Source organism: Toxorhynchites rutilus, chromosome 2 (genome assembly GCF_029784135.1).
Source record: "Toxorhynchites rutilus septentrionalis strain SRP chromosome 2, ASM2978413v1, whole genome shotgun sequence".
NCBI classification, from domain to species: domain Eukaryota; kingdom Metazoa; phylum Arthropoda; class Insecta; order Diptera; family Culicidae; genus Toxorhynchites; species Toxorhynchites rutilus.
Genome location: NC_073745.1, coordinates 32,215,215 through 32,231,640, shown reverse-complemented (window position 1 = coordinate 32,231,640; position 16,426 = coordinate 32,215,215).

Here is a 16,426-nt window from a genome sequence, read left to right as displayed (position 1 = left end):
ACCATAGTATTAATCGGCACTATGGGAATACATAGTTCAGTAATCGTCGTAATTGCATCCCCAAAGTGAATTCAAAATGCGAGGAGAGTTCCTGAGTAATGATTTTGTTGTATCCTCACATCTGAAAATTATCTGTTTATTGAAGACAATACTCCTTGTGACCAGTGTTGCCACACGTATAGATTTATCTGGAAAGGTACAGATTTTTTCGTTATTTTTGGTACAGATTCTGTACGGAACAGAGTACAGATTTTGATCAAAAAGTACAAATTGGTACAGATTTTTTCCGCCTTTGAATTTTCCTGCATTTGAACAATGCAAAATTAAGGTACAAGAAGACTTTTACGATGCAGTATCGCAATCTAGCAATCTAGATTCCGAAAAACTATGTGAGGGGCTTAGAATGCAAGGAGTGTAAGTGACTTGATCGATTTCTCTTCATCAACTTTTTCTTTAGTTAATAACTCAACTGCAAACACGTTCCAATGTGAGTTCTCTATAGAATCCGATAGATGAGATCCTGACCTATCTCCCACATTGTCTAATACAGCTGGAAATGAGTTTGCAGCTAAGTTATGACCAAAAGAGAGAGTCGAAGTAGAGAAATCGATCAAATCACTTACACCCCTTTCATTCTAAGCCCCTCATGTATAAGTATCATCAAACAAACGAATGACTTGAAAAAGTAAATATAGTGTTTGTAGTAAATAAATTAGTATTTTGTTCATGCTAATAAAATGGATTTTTCTCTATAGCAAATATTTTCGATGGTACTGATTTTTGGAAGAAAAAGTACAGATGAGAAAGATTTTTAACCCCTCTGGTACAGATTAAAATGTGGCAACACTGCTTGTGACTCTATACATATATCTCACTGCACTGTTGCTGAGTTTGTTTCACACCGGGAGTGGACCAGAAATAGCCTCCATCCCTTACATTCTCAAAATGAATCAACACTATTTACTTGGAAATCACTCGCTGATTTTGCCTGTACGAGTATGTTCTTCGACAGAAACATCTGGATAGTTAACCCTCCTGTACTCGCGTGCAAAATCGTAACACGTATACTCGCGCACGGTGTCACAGACCGAAAATTGAACTTCTCTGTAATGTTGCCATTGTGTATTTTTCAGGTTCTATTGGCATTTATTTGAAGAAGAGGGCATGATTGAATGAAAGAACTCCAAAAAATATGTTTTCTTCGTCTTTATTATGTTTTAATAGTTATCTAATTTAGTCTCCTCAAAAAAGCGTAATTTTTGATACTCCAACACAAATAAAGAAATTCGAATTTTTCACTGTTATTAATTAAAAATAAGAAACTGAATACAATTCATGGAAGTATAAAGAGATATGAAATAACATAAAAACGTATTAATCGATTGTGGTTTCATTGGAGTAAGAATCAGAACATAGCATAACTGCATGCTCGAAACAAACATATTTTTTACATTTCATGCAGTTGTTGCGTGTTTTTCGAGTCTTTTATCGAAAAGAAGAATGTATAACAACTTTCTAGATAATTACCAGATGATAAAGATTCTGGAATATAAAGTTTGCATATTTTTAATTTTCTTTGCCTCTGTTTTATTGGTAAACTAAGAATTAATGCCTTTTTTTTAGATGGGGCATAAAAAGATGATATATGAGGATTTCTAGGACCTTCCTTTTTTTTCTTGTTTTTATGTCGATATTGTCCATTATAAAAAAATATCCCCGAAACTGTAACTGGTTAAAATTACTATAAGCTACCGATTAGTTTATAGTTTACTGTTCACAATTCTTCCACAAGTAAAATTCTTTCACAAGTGTGTATATGTATAACCATTATATTTAGCGAATAGCTGTTCGAAAGTCAAACATTTATATTTTGATTTTGAACGCATGAATCTAACGACGAATATATCGACGAATAGTTAATATATGGATCCGTTCAATCCAGTTACAAAAGGGACTGAAATCAAATAAGAATAGTCCGGTGATGATCTTATGCATTATATTCAATAAATATTCCACGCTACTAACATTAATTTATACATTTCATTCAACGATATTCTAGAATATGAAAAAAGGCACTTGTCCAAAAAAGTTATTTCTATACTCGCGTCGGTGTGTCAGACCGAAAGTGTTAAAAAAGTGGCACACGTCCCCTTTGTACCAACACATGCGATACGCTAAACGATGACGAACGACGAATAACGAAGCTAGAGAGAATCGCAAAGTCGTAGTGTTGATATTTTCTGAGAAATGAACGACTTATTGATTTCTCGGTCTGACAGACCAATGCGCGAGTATAGGAGTGTTAAAGAAAACTTTACTCTGAACTGCTACCCAATCCTAGGAATCCCCGACTATAATACAATACTCTCTTTCGCTCTTTCTCTCTCTCTCAATCAACAGTGCAATTTTGTTTGATGGAAGCACTGTGTTGATTCTCCTGCCGTTTGGCGAAGAGTGCTTTTGTAATTTGGTATCACTCGCATCCATTGATATTTTTATGTGTTACCAAAGGTAGATTGAAGCGTTTTCTATGCGGTTTGGTGGTATGGTTATTCTGCTTCTTGCTGCCGTGGGAAGCCGAAAACGTTCTAAAACTGGAATCCCAGCAAACATTAAATCGCATAACAAGCGTATATATAACATCACTAGCTGACCCGGCAAGCTTCGTTATACCAAAACTCGACATTATAATATCAGATTATTTTCAGACACAATTCTCGTCCAAGGTTTTTCAAACACTTGCGAATAACATGTTTCTTCGTTACGTTACATGCCAAATTTGGTTTTATTTGCTTGATTAATTCTCGAGTAATGCAGAAATTTGTGTTTCATTTGTATGGCAGCTCCCTCTTAGAGGGTAGAAGGGTGGAGTGTCTAACCACCATATAATCATTTACTGCACCCTTAAACCTCCATATGCCAAATTGGGTTTCATTTGCTTGATCAATTATCGAGTAATGCTGAAATTTGTGTTTCATTTGTATGACTGCCCCCCCCCCTAAGAGAGGGGGGAGGCGTATCTAACCACCATAGAAACATTTATTGCATTCTAAAGATTCCATATGCCTAGTTTGGTTTCATTTGCTTGATTAATTCTCGAGTAATGCAAAAATTTGTGTTTCATTTGTATGACTGCCCCCCCTAAGAGAGGGGGGAGGGGTATCTAACCACCATAGAAACATTTATTGCATTCTAAAGATTCCATATGCCTAGTTTGGTTTCATTTGCTTGATTAATTCTCGAGTAATGCAAAAATTTGTGTTTCAATTGTATGGCTGCCCCCCCCCCCCCCTAAAAGAGGGGGGAGGGGTATCTAACCACCATAGAAACATTTATTGTACCCTAAAGATTCCATATGCCTAATATATTTTCCATAAGTATCAGACAGACAGAAAGACAGACAGGCATCACTCCATATATATATATATATATATATATATATATATATATATATATATATATATATATATATATATATATATATATATATATATATATATATATATATATATATATATATATATATATATATATATATATATATATATATATATATATATATATATATATATATATATTTATATATATATATATATATATATAGATATAGCCTAAATTTTAGTTGGCATATAATGCGCCTAACTGCCATATGCATGCAAAAGTGGAGGCCATATACATACATGGCAAATGCTTACCGAATTAGTTTGGATGAATATGCAACTTTGATCGACTATAATAGCGATTATGTTGAAATTGAATTGCGATCTATATGAATATATTTGCCAGATATGGCAAAAAAACAAATGGCGCAAAATATTTTCGTAAAATGTTTATCATAGCCTCGCGAATCACCATTTGTTATATATTAGTATTTATATTTATAGAAATAATAATTATTTCATTTACTTGTGTTGGGAGTGGAATATAAATGTTTAAAATGGCACAGATCGATGTTTGGTAAAAACTGCTCCGATGTGGGTTCGAACTCCGGTTTTCTGGATTATCAGCCACCAGCTATCTCGCGCGGCTATCTGAAATTTAATTGAACAGCGGTTAAAACTCATACATATGATTCGATATGATATAACCTAATACATTCTATGCAGTAGGATAAGTCATTCCTGGTTGCCGATTTTATTATATAACTATGTTCCAAAGAAAAGGATCTTTGATTTCCCTACCATAGAAATCAAATATATAATATCGTTGAACTGGAATAATTAAAAATAAATGAATATCAATGAAACTATCTCAATTTTAAATTATTTTTATTACAATTTTCACTGTACAATTTGTTTCCACAATCATATCCAACTAAATTCTGATTACTATTATGATAAATATAATAAATCAATCTGGCAACCTAGCAAAGCGATGCGATGCAATGTGCCAAATTCTATGTGGTATATATTTAAGATTGGAGTTCAATGGCGTAGTTCTTTTCGTTTTGCTGCATGTTTCATTAGAGGGGATGTTTGCCGTTGTTACTTTCATCGAACATCAGCAATTTCGAGTGCATCAGCGTTTCATTGACATTTCAATATGATGTAATATGTTCTTTATTAGAATCTTATATGATTTACTGCTTCATGATTTTCTTCAGCATGCAACACGATTTACTACAGTACTGAATCGATTCAAATTATTCGCTTATGCGACACACAAACTGCATCAGCGTAATATACGCATATGATGCGGATTAAATATGTTTTACGACAATGTACATCGTAAAATTGATGTTCATTATACCGAATTGCGACTTAATTTGATAATGGTATATAAAATCGAGTTTTTACATTTTATGCGATTTCACATATACGCGATACATACTTTGATTGATATTATATGCGATTAGGATTTATTCTGATTTCTTGTAAGACTTAGCATGTGCAAAATTATACGATTTAATGTTTGCTGGGATATATCTACGTATTTGTTGCGCTACATGCATTCGTTCGATGTGATAAATTCTCATATTGGAGTGGAAGGACAGGGTAATCTGCCCCATCTAGAAATCCCCATCACAATCCTGAACGGTGCCTACAAAATTCTGTCTCAGATTCTCTATCCGTCTATCCGTCTATAGACAATAGTAAGTAAATCTGTGGGAAGTCATCATGCCAGGTTCATGCCTGGTTGCTCGACGATGATTAATTGATCTTCTAATTGGTCTTCTCAAGGCTAGCTGCGGATGAGCTATAAGTTTTAAAGCCTCTGTACTGGAAACATCAATCAACCATCTTATTTGTCACAAAAATATTGATTTTCTCGCTAAGATCTCTTGTCAAATCATGAATGTTTCCGCGAAATTATACGCGAGGATTACCTTGAATCTGCTAGAACCTGCTAGGTCTCGCAGGATTTGATATCCAGAATTTGGTTGATCGATCAAAAGTTGCGACGCTTGCTTTGCACTTTGTGGGCAGTCGTGAGAGATTCCTTGAACTTTTTAATCACATGCGCTACAGTTCTTCTAAGATAATGCAGGAGTTTTGCTAGCTTTCGAGTTGATGATGATGATGAAATTTTGGATATGACTGTATACGACTCCTTCTGCATAATGAATATCTCGAAACCTCTTTTTTCAAACTACGAAAAAAAAAAACTCTGAACTGTTTACAAACAACAAGACGCTACCAAAGCTTGCATATCTGTCCACTGGGAGTGACGCTGTCATAAAATGAAGTACCCTATTTCTAAATGATCTAAGCTTCAATGACGATAGAAATTCTGTGTAATAATATTTGATGATTTTTTACAAAAACTGCACTTCTTCTGCTTCCCATAGATAGTGCGATGACTCATTTTTGATCTTCCGCCAGACGTTGGCTACTCTTTCAAACCAGTCAACAGGCTAATCAACCAGTTAAACAATCAAAACATAAAAACACCCATAATGCTGCAGCAACATCTTCGATTTCAGCCGTTTATTTGAAGAAGAATATTCAAATATCGGCACATTCGTTCGCGCGGATTGATTTCTGGCCGCCACCGATCGACTGTGGCTCGGACTGATCACTAAAACAGTTGGCAAACATAAATATTTAATTTGCATTTAAGCCGATCCATCGCGGCAGTTTCGATTCCCAAGACGCGCATTTGTCCACGCCTCTCCTCGGCTCCCCATCTCTGCTTCTTCCATCTCATATGAGGAGCCATCCTTGCTGCTGGCCTAACTTACGGCAGCCCAATTGGCGGCGGCGTGAATTTTCATTTGGTGACATTTGAGACCGCGTGGCGTGGCTTTTGGCGGCGAGACAACAGTCGGCCCCACGGTTTCTACCAAAACACGGCCATCGATGTCACAATTAATCACCTCGCGAATGGGGATGGCAAATTAGCACCCTGCTGAGCAGTAGGACTTCTCCGAAACTTGTTGCTGGCGGCGGTATCGATTGAGCCGCGGCGTCATGAGTCATAAGATGGATAAATTATGGTTTGGATAACCCAAATTTTCTGCTCCAACCAAAACTCAATCGGTATCCGATATGTTTGTTGTTTTCCTGGTGGAATTTATGAATTATAAAAAAGAGCTTTATCATTACTATTTTTTTTCAGAATGAATAAATGAATGTGGAAGCATTCGGTGGCTTATGAATTGGTTGTCGCGCGGTAATAAAAATACGAAAAGGTCGTAGAGTGCAACCACTCCATTGAGTAGCCTGTAGACTACCGGAATGATTTTTTTTTTGACGTGGGACTACGTCTAACCGGAGTATATGGGGGGTAAAATGAAAACCTAACCACAGAACATGCAGGAAAAAATGAAAGATTGTGAATGCTTATAACTCGAACATTTCTTACAGTATCGAAAAGATGTTTGCATCAATTGATAGGGAAGATTTCTACGCTTCTATCGCAATTAATAAAATGTTATTTTTCATTAGATAAACAATTGAATAACTGCAAAATGTTAAGCGTTATCAAAACGCCCTAACTGCCTCGTTTTGATTGGCCCGATTTACGGTTTCCCCAATACAGCCATCAAAACCAAGCAGCCTTGGGGAAATCGACATTTCAAATACATGAAAGTATGGGGACTAGGATTGGGCGATCTTGGATCGATTTTCAGAAGATCGATCTTTTCCATTTCGATTTCCGATTTTTTGAATCGATTCATTGTACCCGAAAAAATCGCAAAGATCGATCTTTTGCTTTCGATTTTTTCGATCCTAGAGTTTTTTTTTAATGTACATCGATTTTAATCTCATCACCTGACAAATTTTATAAACATTTGAATAACTTTCGAGGTTGTCAAATTAGGGATAGTAAATAGGATTGGGCGATCCTGGATCGATATTTAGAAGATCGATCTTTGACTCTCCGATTTCCGATTTTTCGGTCGATTCTTCCTACTCAAAGAAAAAAAAATCGTGAAAATCTATTTTTTCTTTGCTATTTTCCCGATCTTTTTGATCGTAGAAACAAAAATATTGTAAATTTGTTTTTCAGTGAACATTGATTCTTACCAAAAACCACTTGACAAATTTCATAAACATTGGATCCCTTTCGAGGTTATCGAATTAGTGGTCGTAAATTTAGGAGAAGCAGTTTTGTAAGTTTGGTCATTACAAAACAAGTGGTCACAAGTTTCACCATAATATTCACTAGGCTGACAGTAAAAATTGTGACGAGCTGGGATGTTGACATCAGATCCAACTAAAGCGTTATTTACTAGAACTGGGACTATTACCAATATTATGACTGAATACTAGGCGTATTAAACGATTGGATTCAACGGGATTTTCTTCAGCAGAGTTCTATATATTTTCTATTAATTTATTTAATTAAATAATTCCTTGACGGTTCAAGTTCAATGCCCTGCAAAATATTTTTTTCTGGGATTTCCTGTTTTTTGTGACCTTCATTCTGAGAATCAAACTGAAATGCATTTTATGTTTGAATAGAAATATAAAATGTTAATTTCATGTTTAAACAAAAGACAATACTTATACAGAACAAGCCAATAAATTGGAAAAAAGGCATTCGATTTTTCAAAGATCGATTCTTTGGTACCAATTTAATCAGTTAATCGATCTCTGTGCCGTTTAGAAAATCGATCCATCAAGATCGATCCTTTTCTAAAGATCGCCCAATCCTAATGGGGACTTTTGTTCTCATCGAAATATGTTCCCTAACACAGACTTCAAAACCAAGGTGTCTAGGGAAATTTGTATTGCAAATACACGAAAGTCGGGGGCATTTTTGTTCCGACTGAAATGTGTTTGCCTAACACAGACTTCAAAACCAAAATTTCGTCATACCAAACGTACAAGAACTGTTATTAACATGTTTGTCGTCCAACGCGACGTAGATAACTTTTACATGATCTAGCAATATTTTTCTTAATTTGAAGATGAATTGACAACAATAAAATATGCCAAAGTTATATTATATGGGTTTCGCAAAAAACTGCAGTACAAACCATCCGTACTATAAATTAATAAAAAGTATAGTATAAACATTATAATAATATGATTATGATTTTATTATTTTTCTACACATCCTGTAGTTACATTTAGGTACCTATTCTATCAAATTCCTTCTAAAAATACTATTCAATTTGAACGATGAAAGTGGCACCCATATCTGGGTGACGGGGCGACGAAAGGGTTAAATATACTTGTGACGAAGATCATAATCTAACACAACGCATGAATTGACCTTACATGGCATTATACAATCTTCTTACTCGCAAAGCAAATATATTGAATTCAATTGAATTCGGAAATTGTTTCATCCAATCAAAAATTTAATCAATTAAAACAAATGATTGCTAAGCTGAGGTAGTCCCACGTCAACCTTACGGTTATATCATAGATATAACCCACCCATTTTTTTTGGCAAATTATCATATCCGTTCAATCACCGACGCCAAGACACCGACCTAGTTCAAATTCAATGCTATAAATATTGGAATTGTTTGCGATCAATTGCAAGCAACGTAAAGTTTACGTATAGTTTACCTCTACGAGTTTATATACTTATTTGAGTCTCGGTAGAATGATCATTTCTAGCATCTGAGCGATCATATCGATGAATATATTCCCAACAATTTGCATTTGTAATATTAAAATACAACAATGAAAGATCACACCCAAAAACTTTTTCGACCACCTCACCCCTCCCCTTCCAATGCTAAGACAATCAATGAAAAATGGCACTTCATTCGGAAGGCCTTAAACTACTAATCGTCTGCTCGTCGAACCGAAACCCCAAACCCAATCACAGTGGCGGCAAGGACATGAATAAAACATATCCCATGTCGAACAGAAAAAAAAACTCCACAATCTGTCCCCTCGATCGGTAAAATCCTATCCGCTGGCTCTTATCTCGATGAATCGTTTCTCTTTCTCTCTGTTGTTTTGTTGTTTTTTCGGTGTTTATAATATGGTAATGGGATTGGGTTCCCATTCACGGCGATCGTTGTCAGATTCAATCACACGATCGGGCGTAGGAAAATTAAGGCTTTGACTATTTTTTTTTTTTGGAGGTTGATCAAACAGGCCAAAGCTCATCGAGTGTTGGCACTAGTCCGATCGGACGTTCGCGGGGTGATCGGGTGTGATCTTCTTGGAAAGTAGATTCCAGCTTTGTTGCTGATCAGGTGAAATCCGATAAGCGAAGCCCACATTTTCAACTCAAGGGGCAACAGCACCAGTGGTGGATACGAAATAAAGAAAAACATATTTCGACGAGATTATAAAACAAATGGAATTGCATGGATTTTTGAAAGAATAAGTATCATTCTCAAGTTTAATTGTATGGTGCAGGCAAACCTATTTTTGTGCGATTCCTCATTAGTGTGACTCTTTTTGTGCGAGTTCATTATGAAATCGGGTCTTGAAACACACAAACCAATAGAACAAACCAGAAAATCCCACGAAAACAGTCAGACAGATAAGTTATTGCACAAAATTCGATCGAGCAAAAAAGGTTTGCTTGTATTGTTTGTTAAACTCTTTGATAATAATTTGGTGGCCTTGAAAGAACCGTTTAGTTTTATTGTTGGGTATTGTTTGTTGATTCTAAAACTGATACAATCTATCTATGACAATACACAAGCTAGCCGTTATGTTGCATTATTTTGCTACTCCTGACGAATTTCATGCCAATTCGACTGGCCGTTGGCAGCACCATCTCAGATAGTAGTGGAACGTTGTGGGTGTAAGGACATGGGTCATTTAAGCAACTTTTCATACTTGAAATATTCGAAAAATAATTAGAAAACTTTTTGGAAAATGCCAAATTTTTTTTCTTAATTTTTTATAAAAATTCATAACTTAACCTTCAAAATTCATGTCAAAGGGTGGAATGTAGGAAATTGTTTAAATTTTTACAAAAAAATATCAAAAATTTTTTGAAAAAAAATTTCGCAGAAAAAAAAGTTGTTTTAAAAAATAAAATCCATTTTTCTCAAAAACGTATTTTTTTTTAATTCCCAAAAATACATATATGAATAGCCCTTCACATTTCCAACAAGTCGTCCATACATCGGAAGATGGGCACTTTTACAGGGAAAAAGTTTTTTTAACAACTTTTTTATATTTTTTTTGAAAGAAATACAACTAACCCTAATTTTGTTTAAAGTCAAGCTAGCGATATGGTGTATTGGACAAAGTTTTAGATCTTATTTAAATATGAACTTTTATCTTTGATAGTTTTTGGAATATAAGTAATTTTTGTATGAAGACTCCTGAAAAAAATAATGTTTTGTTCGTAACATTTTTTTGTGTAAATTCTCACGTTTGACATGTTCCTGACATGTTCCTAAAAAGATAAAAGTGAGCAGAGCTTTTAAAATGCGATAATCTATACATTAAAATGTTACGAATTGAACATTGATAGCATTTTTTCAAAGAAAAACATGAAAAAGTTGTTGTTCGAAAAACTTTTTCCATGTAAATGTGCCCATCGTTCGATGTATGGAAAACTTGTTGGAAATTTTAAGGGTTACTTATATCTATTTCATTCAGAATTTTGAAAGCATATGTTTTCGAGAAAAATGAATTTAAATTTTCAAAATATTTTTTTTTCAATGAAATTTTTTTCCAAATTTTTTTTGATAATTTTTAATGTAAACCAAAATAATTTCCTACATTTCATTATTTGACTAAAATTTTGTAGGTCTGATATTTTTTTTGCAGGTTTTTTTAAAATTTTGATTTTTTTCAACTTTTTTTCGAAAAATCTTAATTTAAAAACTATAACATCTACAAAAAATTGTCAGAGAAAGAAATGTAGGAAATTACATAGGTTTTCATTAAAAATTATCAAATATTTTTTTGGAAAAAAACAGGAAGTGGGTTATATCTATGGTATAACCGCAAGGGTGACGTAGGTCTATCGTTGATTTAGAGATCATTTGTTTGAAGTTGAATCTAAATCCATTCTGAATGAATGAATAAATGAATATTTGGGGGACTTCGAAAACGAGAGCGTTACGTTGGAGGCACAAGGTTTTATGCATCCAATGTAGGATACGAAAAACCTTGTTCTGAAGAATTATCTTCAAAAGCTTTCCTGCAAACTGTACTTGATTGACAAATCACAAACCCAAATGTATTATATGGATATTTTATGAATAGAAAACATTAAAATAAACTCTTTCGCTTGAATGTAATTTTCAATTCCAAGGGGAACTGGCAGATTATTTTCCAGCAACGATTATATATTTCCACATTTTCCTCGATACTGGAAGTCCACCAGTGGTTAATGCTAATTCGATAACCACCTGTTAATAGCACTTAATTGAAACATATTTGGTCACAGTGTTACATGGATAGAAAACATTCAAATAAACTCTTTCACATGAATGTATTTTTAAATTCCCAGAGGAACTGGTCGATTATTTTCCGGATCTTTCTCGATGCTGAATGGCATCCAAACGGAAAAAATTCCGTGCGTGTATGTGTGTGTGTAGCGGCTGCTTCTATGGTCACATTCTCTTCTCCTGAAGGATCGGCTTCTCTGTGCTCCCTCACAGTTTCCTTCGCTGTCCAGCACCCTCAGCAACAATGTTGTCTTGTCGATGTCCTCACGAAAAATGAATGCGTCTCACCACCAGAATATCGCTTAAGTATGCTTTTTGTGTGTGATTGAATCGAGAGAAGGCGTGGTTTTCGATGGCAATTTGGAAGGCAAACTGGGGAATGAACTCTCTGAGCTCGGAACCTTCGGCGACTGAGCAATAATCGATTGCGGGCGCATACAATATTAGATACGGAAATATCCTACTGATGGGGAAGAATAATCTTCAGAAGCATTCCTGCTAATTACACCTGGTTGAAAAATTACAAAATCAAATGTATTTGATCGCTGTGTTATATGGTTAGAAAACATTAAAGTAAACTCTTTCACATGAATGTATTTTTAAATTTCCAGAGGAACTGGCAGATTATTTTCCAGAAATGATTAGATCTTTCCGGAACTTTCTCGATGCTGAATGGCATCCAAACGGAAAGAATTCCGCGCGTGTATGTGTGTGTGTGTAGCGGCTGCTTCGAGATCTTCCCGGGGAACCGTTTGTGGCATCACTCTCCTCCTGATGGATTCATGTCTGGCCTAAGATGCACAAACAGGCTCTTGGTGACTCAGTTCATCCGTGCTTTCATGATAAACGAAGAGCTTCACCACAACAGCAACAACATGCTCCAATCGCTGTTCGATTAGAACTGAGTGGATTTCCGAGCGGCGCTCGCTTATATACCGATTGGTGATTTCAATAGCCTGTTTTGAAAGCAATTTTAAGACTATTGAAACAAGTTTTTGGATCAAAAAGTAACAAGTATAGAACGCGTAGACATTTTATCTTTCGAATGAAGTGTTTATCATACCATTTCGTTCAGTTGTTTAGGAGCTCCGGCGTAACGCTTTCGTTTTCGAAACTTTCATTTTACACCCCGGTATAGAAATGGAAGGCGTAGTCCTACGTCAAAAATTATTTTTTCTCGAAAACATATGCTTTTAAAATTCTGATAAAAAAATAGATATAAATAGCCCTTTGAATTTCCAACAAGTTTTCCATACATCGGACGATGGGCACATTTACATGGTAAAAGTTCTTCGAACAACAAATACTATTAATGTTTAATTCGTAACATTTTTATGTATAAATTATCGCAATTTACATGCTCTGCTAACTTTTCTCTATTTGGAAACATGTCTAGAACATGTCAAACGTGAGAATTTACACACAAAAATGTTACGAGCAAAACATTATTTTTTTCATGAGTCTTCATACAAAAATGACTTATATTCCAAAAACTATAACAGATAGGAGGTTGACGTTTTCGACAAAAGTTCACATTTTAATAAGATCTAAAACGTTGTCCAATGCACTATATCGCTATCTTTAAACAAAAATAGGATTAGTTGTATTTTTTTCAAAGAAAACATAAAAAGTTGTTAGAAAAACTTTTTTCCTGTAAAAGTGTCCATCTTCCGATGTATGGACGACTTTTTGGAAATTTTAAGGGCTATTCATATATGTATTTTTGGGAATTTAAAAAAAATACGTTTTTGAAAAAAATGAATTTTAATTTTTAAAATAATTTCATAATTCCAGCGAAATTTTTTTCCAAAAAAGTTTTGGTATTTTTTCGTAAAAAAATAAACAATTTCCTACATTTCATCCTTTGACAAGAATTTTGTAGGTATTATAGTTTTTAAGTCATAATTTTTTGTAAAAATTTAAGAAAAAAAATTTGGCTTTTTCCAAAAAGTTGTCTAATCATTTTTCGAATATTTCAAGTATGCAAAGTTGCTTAAATGACCCATGTCTTTACACCCACAACGTTCCGCTGCTATGTGAGATGGAGCTGCCAACGGCCAGTCGAGTTGGCATGAAATTCGTCCACTACTACTACCTCTACTACTACTATTCATATTTCGCTTATATGAATACTTCCTCACTGATATACTGTTGTCTCGATAAAATAATGTTGAGTAGTTTTTTCACGTTGATAAATTCGAACAAGTTGAACTTTTTAAATATTATCTAAATGAAATGGTCGGTTGGCACAAGCAATGCTCTCTTAGTTACGCTAATGTAGCGACAATGATGCAACATCTCATCATTTCATCGAATGAAGACATAAATTACTCGACCCTAAGAGATTATTTTTTGGTGTCACTCTAGCCAGCGATCAGCCAACATCATATGTTAAAGCTAATTAGACTTAAGTTAATAATTATGTAGTTATAATATATTCAAATAGTTTTAAAATGTATTGCTTGATGGTGGCTCATCATCCACTTGAGCCTAATTAAATCAATAAAGGAAAAAAAATATGTTAAAGCTGAGAGGGGTTTTTTGCAAGTATTGCTCCCATGCCGAAACTCCGTGCAGCTCAATGTTAGCATTAAGGTTTGTATATCTTGTGAGTAATCGATATTCACGTTGGAAAGCCTTAACCCTTCTCTTCGTTGGCCGAGGAATTTAGATTGAATTTAATACTTTTCCGTTTACTGTTTTTGAAAGCATAGGCAGCCGTGGCAGTGTTTCGAGCTCTGCAATACAATTTTCTTACCCAATGTTAAAGTTGCTAAAACTTACATTATAGACCCATTAAACGTAAAAATAATAATTGTATTGATATCAACACAATTTTATTCTATTGATTTTCATGACATGGGACGCTATGACTCCGGAATAACATTTTATCGAGTGGTTTTTATAGCTGTTTCGATGATGTTGTTTGGCATCAGTGTCGAAAAAATAACGATGCTTCCACCAATACTAAGATAAGATCAGACAATAGGGGGTCTTTTACGGACCAAATTTCTGTCAGATACGGACCAAATTTCTGTCAGTCGTTCTGATTTCTGATTGGTCGATTTCGATAAATTTTGTAAACAAAGTCGATTTTTCCAGTGTTGCCAATAAAAATAAATCACGTTGGGTTTGTATTGAATTTAGAAAAAAAATGAATTTAATTGATATTACGATACTTAGTTTAGAGGAAATGTGAAGGAATTGTATACACGTTTTACCTAATTATTTTGTTACTATATTTTGATTGAATTGAAAAATTTATATATATATATATATATATATATATATGATGTTTCAAACGAAATATTTCTTCCTGTAGTTGTTTATCTCCTTCATATACGTCAACCAAATCATAATTGTTCTCAATACTTTGTATCTCTTCCCATTCCTCATTCGCGGATGCAGCTAAGGTCGGAATTTTCGTAACTCCATTTTCATTGCATTTCCCATCAACAAAATGAGCCTGTATATATACTAGTATTAGGATATGTTTTAGAATTAGTTTTTAATACTTACGCTACATATTCTTGTGCTTGATTTGATTTCAAAGAATGGAACTTCTAATTCACTGTTCACGCAAAATCGAATCCATTCTTTCCGAATATTTTTGTCTTGGGGGAACCGATAAAATTTATACTCAGGATGAGTATCCGTCCTTCGCTCACAATTTAAGGCTTTACACTTCATTTGTATTTTTGAATTACGTTTTGTATGAATAAAATGGCTTCCTAACGTTGTTTTGGTTGTATTCCTGCTCATATAATAAGATAGAATGTTTTGGTTCAGACAATGAGAATCTGCATAACGCTGTAACGGTTGTCAGATTAGATTTATTTGCTAAAAAAAAATCCCAAATTTGTTTTGGAAACGATTATATTATAGATATGGGTATTTAAAAGACTTATTTTATCCTTTTAAAGCATATTTTTGAGATTGTCTATTTGAAAATATGCAATAATCATTGAATTCGCACCAACCAAATGTTACGATTCATTAAAATAGAAATTTGAAAAATCCGATATTTTATAATATTTGGCAGCTCTGGCATCTTCATGTCATGGCTTCGTTTTTGGACGACGAAGAAGAGTAAGAAGCCAGTTGTCTGGTCTTGTCTTAGCACCAATACAAACAAAACCATTGCAGAAGATTGAAAAACGAAAATTTAACTTTCAGAGCACTTGCTCGAGTTTTCCGACGTTCTTCACTATACGGTGCGAAAGCAGATGAAAATTTAATATCTTGTGAGTAATCGATTAGAGTTTGGTTGATATTACTTGATGGGAAGTGTGCGAAAACGATCATTTTCTTCACACTGTTTCGCAAAATTATTGATTTTCGGGCGAGAGGTGAGGAAGGGAGATGAAAGAAATGAGCGCCATTGTGGCAGCCATTTGTGGCTAGCTTCCACCTTCACCTTAAGTGCAACGAATGTTGAATAGAATAAGGGTTTGCTACGCAATATGCGTTTGGTTTGTTTGCAAATTTGGGAAATTAAATCTAAACTCATAACTGGCGGCCTCGAGAAAATCCGATTTCGATCCTCGCTGCTGCTGCCGTCTGGTCGCTAGCAGGACTGATGGATCGTGTCTGACGAACGCTTGAAATCTTTCGATACATTTGTCTTCGTTAGTCAATATTAAATTTTATCAA